Source organism: Mesoplodon mirus (genome assembly GCF_964341445.2).
Source record: "Mesoplodon mirus genome assembly, chromosome: 5".
Lineage (NCBI taxonomy): Eukaryota > Metazoa > Chordata > Mammalia > Artiodactyla > Ziphiidae > Mesoplodon > Mesoplodon mirus.
In genome coordinates, this window is record NC_138980.1 from 185,158,930 (window position 1) to 185,165,196 (window position 6,267).

A 6,267-nucleotide genomic window follows, 5' to 3' on the forward strand; every position below is an offset into this window, starting at 1 on the left:
CTGATGTACACGCTGAGCCTCCCCTGGGTCTTCATGTTTGGGCTTCATCGAGCTTTTTGCACCTCTGGGTTTAGTTTACATCACATTTGGAAACATTTTGGCATTCATTTTTTTTCTAACATCTTTTCTGCACTCCAACCCCAATATTTTCTCCCCTTCTTCAAGAGCTTCAACTAAACATACATTAGGCTGCTTCAAGCTGTCCCACAGGTCACTGATGATTTTTTTTTTTTTTTTGGTGGTGCCACACAGCATGTGGGATCTTAACTCCCCAACCAGGGATCAAACCCGTGCCCCCTGCAATGGAAGCACAGAGTCCTAACTAGCAGACCGCCAGGGAAGTCCCTGTGATGATTTTTTTTAATTCTCTTTCATCTCTGTTTCATCTTGGAGAGTCGGCATTGCTACACTTCTCCATGGTCTAACCTGCCAGTAACCCCTTGTGTACTTTATCCCATGCATCGTAGTTTTTACCTCCGTGAATTTAACCGGTAGTGTTGGTATAGTCTTAGAACACGTGGAATACGTTATAATACTGTTTTATTGCCCTGTGTCGGTTCTAGGTCCATTTCAATGGATTCATCTATCTTCTCACTATGGGTCTTATTTTTTTTTTTGCTTCTTTGCACACCTCATAGTTCCCATTGAATGCCAGTGACTGTTAAGGGTACCTTTTGGGTGCTAGATATTTCTGTATTCTTATACAGTAAATTTTCTTGAAGTTTGGTCTGAGATGCAGTTTGGTCCCTCTGCCTTGCTGCTAAGATTTGTAGGCAAGACCAGGGCAGAGCTCGGACTGCGGTCTCCCATCCCCTCTCCAGAGCAATCCCTTTCTTTCCAGGCACCCCAACGCCCAAGAATTGTGAAGTCTTCTTGTTGGCTGGTACACGCGTCACTCATGACCTTGTGTGTGTCAGGCTCTGCCCCCTCTGACATTTGCAGTGGTCCACTCCCAGCCTTGCGGGTGTCCTCACCTAGGTGAGGGGATCAGCACTCGGCTGCACACTCTAGGGGGCTGTGCAGCTCTCTCTGTGCTACTCTGTCCACTTTGGACCTCCCAGTCTCTCCGCTTTGTCCCCTCACCTGGGGAGGCTGCCGGCTCCGCCCGGGTCCTCTCCCTGCACCTGGACGCTATCTAGGACGCCAGCTGGGGCTCCCGTCACTCGGGTCACTGTCCTTTGTCACCTGCTGTCCAGTGCCTTGCACACCATTGCTTCATAGATTTCATCCAGTTTGGGGCTGTTTCACATCTAGTTCCTGTGGTTACTCCATCTTGCCTGGAAGTGGAAGAGTCTGTTCAGTGATAATTTGAGGCATATTGGCTACTGCTGCGCACACACCCATTTTCCTTTGCAAACTCAGGAAATGCAATGACGGGAGCGGAGCCAACTGAACCCACACAGGCTCAGGCAGCTGCTGTTGTCACCGGTGAAGACGTGCCAGGGCAGAGGGGTCGCAGACCCCAACCCCCAGCAGGGACGCGCCCCCGAACAGCAGGAAATGGGGGCGGCGCTTCTCAAGAGCGTGTGTTCACAGAACGCAGGGGGAGGGTAGCTGACCCAGTAGCTACTGCCTTAACAGACTAGGAATCGTGCTGAGATCTCCGTGTGCTAAGAAGGCAGCACAGAAGAAGAGGTTCTTAGTTTAACGAAGTGGGAAAGGCTCGGACTGGGCTGAGGGGCGGACTCTGCTCCCACGGGGCAGCTGACCCCGGCGTGGTTTCCAGGGACGCATGGTGCCCCTGTCCCGGGATCCCTTCCAGACGACGAGACACGGTGTCAGGCAGAGCCAGTGACTCCCCTGCAGTGGACGTCTTCTGATGGATTTTCACAGATGCTGGAAGAACAAGCTTATCAAAATGGCTTTGATTTCTGTTAAACTGTTTCGATTTTTATAACCTCTATGACGTGGATGCACATCCACGTCCTCTTGAAGGGACCACAGAAAGCCGCCCTGTTCACACACCCACCTCAAGCCCTGCAGTTTATAACACCGTCCGCCGTGACTTCGGGGTGTCCGACTGTCCTACTGTCCTCTGGCCCTCACGCCCGGAGTGCGCAGGCGTTAAACGAACTTGATGGCACATTCAGGAAACCGTGTGCATGCCTGTGCTGGCACCATACGCTCTCAGCCTCATGCAACGTTGGGAAAAAGGAAAAGCCAAGGTAGGCTGCCTCGGATGGACACAGGGGCACCACCTCGGCCACTATGATCACAGCAACGATGACCAACAGCCCCGGGGAAGAACTCAGAGTCTGTCACTGTGCTCAGAGCCCACGCACCATGTTGCCAGGGTTAGCACCGCAGGTTTGGCATGACCAGAGGTGCAGAAGGATGCGTGGGCAGGAGGGGTCCCCAAAGCCAAGGGGACACACCAGGCCTCCACCCCGAGTTGGTGAGCTGATGCCCCTTGAGACTGTCTTAGAAGCAAAGTTAACAACAGACCCCAGGTCCTGAAAGTCTTATTAGAATAAAAATTAGGGAATCATCTTAAACCATCAGAAATGTATATGGCTTTCTTAAATAAGACTTTATGCCCAGGTTTATGACTGCAAGGATAAGTCTACGAGCCACAAAAGCAGGTTTCCAAGGTGAGTACCAAGCACGTGCTGGTGGTGGGCGCCAGCCCTGCCCCAAGCCTGCTGTGTGTCCTGGGTCAGCTATTCAGCTTCTCTGAGTCCCAGGGGCACCGCCTGAAAATCGGGACAGCGATCAGCGCTGCGCACGCCTAGGACCCCCAGGAGGATCCCGTGCTGGCCCAGGGCTCGGCCGCCACCATCATGAGATTCTTCACAATCTGGAACGAGGGCCCCAAGGTTTCATTTTGACTGGATCCCGCACCTGACGTCGGCGGCCCCGATCGGACATCCACTCCAGGCGGAATGTGCAGCAGGGCAGGGACAGCGTGGGCCACAGAGCAGGCACCGGGCGTCCGCGGTCACCGTGCTGGGCTGTGGTGAGGACATTCCTCCCCAGGAGCCATCTGTCTGTCCATCCCGTGCACCTCACCCCGAGGAGGGGGCCCTGCTGGGCACCGACCAGCAGCGAGCAGACAGAGCGGTCCCCAGCTGGCTAAGGCACCCCACCCTGGGCAGCAGCTCCCCAAGGGGCTCAGAGCTGGCTGGAGGTCGTCCCTCCTTCCTTGGCTGCCCGGGGTTATTTTGGCTCCATTGGGTCTAGGCTTCGATGAAGGGCAACTCTTCCCTGGTTGAGCAGCACCAAGCGGGAGTCGCCAAAGCTCTGTCCCCCTGGCGAGATGGATGGGCCGCCTTGTGCCCACCGGTGTCCCCCTGCCACCTGGGTGAGAGCCTGCACGTGCCCGCGGTCCACGAGCAGCTTCCCACGTGGGGGGACACCGCGTGGCCGAGGATGGAAGCTGCCTGGGCCTCCGAGCATGTGGTCAGGAATGCATTTCAACCAAGAGGACGGACTTCAGGTTTTAAAATAAGGAACACTCTCATGCCTAGTATGTGGAGTTAGGTATATAGCCTGAGGCTCCAGCCATTTCCCGCCCACAGACGCCCTCTGCCTCCCGTCTGGGTGGCCCTCGGTGGGGGGCGCCCAGGGTCCAGAGCCTGAGGTAGCCAGTGGGAGCTAGGGTGGACAAGGCATGGGAAACAGAACGTGCCAGGAAGCCAGGCCAATGAGCTGAGCACCGTCCTGGGGGGAGCACAGAGGTGGTCTCTGTAGATGTAAGTAGGGGCCTCTACAGGAGGGCACCTCGGATTACCCTCGTGGGCCCTAAATCCACGAGAGTGTCCTTAGGAGACAAAGGGAGGAAACAGACACGGGGGAGGAGGCCACGTGAAGACACAGCCCGAGGTCAGGGTGATGGGGCCACAAGCCCAGGGATGCCTGGAGGCCCCCAAAGCTGGAGAGGCAGGAAGGGTCCCCAGACCCCTGCAGGGAGCACGGCTGCCGACGCCTTGACTTTGGACTGTGAGGGCTTCTGTTGTTTAAGCCGCCAGCATGCAGTCCTTTGCCCCGTGGCCCTGAAAAACCAGCACAGTGTCTTACAAGTACAGATGATTCCGCTCACGGGCGGCCTCCGTGTGGCCACCGTGCAGACGTGCGTGTGCCAGCTCGAGTTGGGTTTTGATAACTGGGGTGTAGACGGAGGCCGTCCCAGTCTTGTCAGTGGACCAAGGGCCAGGGGGCAGTGTCATCCCCCACAAAGGGTGCGCTGGTGCAGCAGCCAGAGCCAGAAGAAGGGTCCTCCGACTCCCACACCAGGATGGAACCTGCCATCCCATCCTATCCTGAAGGGGACTCTCCCAGCTTGGTAAGAGCCCATGTCACTATTCCAGGCGATTTTTTGAGTGTGGCCAGGACTGACCCTATGCTGTGAACTCAAAGCACAATCTCATTCACAGACGACCAGTGGTAGCCTCCAGGAATGGTACAGCCGGCAACCCCGCTGGCTGGCTTCTGGCGCCTGCGCCGTGGGGCGTGGCTCCGTGGGCTGTAGCTCTAGCCACCCCATCGTGGGGGTGGGAGTGCTGGGAGCCCGCCCCGTCCCCCAGGCCCTGCCTCTGGGATGACTCTGTCCCTCACACACTTCTGCCCCCGGAGTCTGGCACTCACCTCCCAGAGCAGTTCTGCCATCGGCAAACCCGCACATTTATGCCACAGCGCTTGCACAGGTTTTGAAAGTGGACCGAATGCTCGCCTTTTGGCTAATACGATACTGGGAACATAATAACGAGTAGTGTTTTTCGTTCTTTCGTTTGCATCGTTAATAGTAACTTCAGCGGTGCTCGGGGCTGTGTGGGACAGAGAAGGTGCAGCCCAGCTTCAACCTAAAGAGTCAGGACCGCAGGTCACGAGGAGCGGGCCTCAGGGGGACCTCCTGCTTTCCCTGTCCTTGCGACTCTAAGATCCTGGACTTGCCTGGTGTCCAGAGCGTGAAACTTTTCAGGGAAATGAGAAATAGAAGCCCATCTTCGGCCAGTTTTGAGCAGGAGCAGAAACCAGAGGGGCTGAGAGAAAGGCACGTCACCCCAGGACCACGGTGGGGATGGGCGGGCTCAGCCTGCCTGTCCCTGGTTCCCAAAGGGTCGAGAAAACCGCATCCTCTCTCCCGGGGGCGGGCGGTCTGTTGGACAGCAGCACCTGTGACCCCTTCTCTGGCTCAGCACCCCGGCTTCCCCTGCTGCCTGGCCCGGCCGGAATCCCAGGTGAAGTCGGAAGCTGCTGCCCGCAATTCCGACTCAGACGAGACCTGAGAGCTGGGCAGAGCCTGGGGTCAGGTGTGGGGTCTCTGCAGCCAGGACGAGCACAGAGACTGGGTGGGGGGGGGAGGGAAGTCTGTGGCCAGATGGGCCATGGAGGTGTGTATGTGTAAGGCTCAGGGTGGGGGCTTTGCAGCCAAGAGGGGAGGACAGGGCCTGCGGTGGGCTCCTTGGCCAGCGCCAGGTACCACGGCAGTGAAACTAAAGGCCACGCTTCCCCCTGGAGCCCGGGCATCTGGACAGTTTGGGGCGGCTTGCTCCACTGGAGGGGGGCCTGGAGGATAGAGAGGGAGACCCCTGCACCCCAAGTCTCAGGACTAGAACCTCCCTGTCACCCCGGCCCCAGAACCTTCGGCTGAGCAAACTCCTGGTGAAGGCGGGGACGCGCCCTGTCTCCGAACCCACCCCTCCTGGCGCAGAGCCGGCCTGGTGGAGAGGAAGCAGCAGGTGTCCCGAGAAGAGAGACGAAGAGACCCTGGAAGAGGCTCTGAGGTCTGCAGCTTTCACCCAGGTAACCCGCGGAGGCCCCGGTCGGACGCAGGAAGATGGCCCGCCTCCAGCTGGAGTCGGAGCCCGGGTTGGGGCGCCGCCGCTCGCCCCCGGGAAGGCGTCCCAGCTGCGCACCGCGCCCAGGGCCCGGCACGGAGCCGCCTCCCCGCCTCTGGCCCACCCCAGCCAGGCGCTCGCCTCACCCTCCCACTGTCCCCCAAACTCTCGCGGGGCGGCCCCACTCCCCGCCCCACCCTGCTCCCCTCCTTGAGGCCCGAGCCCGGTCACCCCGGACCCCAGCGTTGGCCCGAGCGTCTCCGCAGAGAGGCCAGCGTCCAGCCGACCCAGCCGGGAGGCCCGTCCTCGCGCCCATCCGTCGACCCGCGTCCGGGGTCCCGGAGGGCCAGGTGGGACCGCACGGGCGACACCCCGCCCCGCGGAGCCGTGTGGCCCTGGGGCCAGCGCCGACCCGCCTTGTAAGGCAGGGTCCGCGCTCGGACGGCCTCAGTGCGCCTGGCAGCCCGGGAGGGAGGGGGCGGGGCGGAGC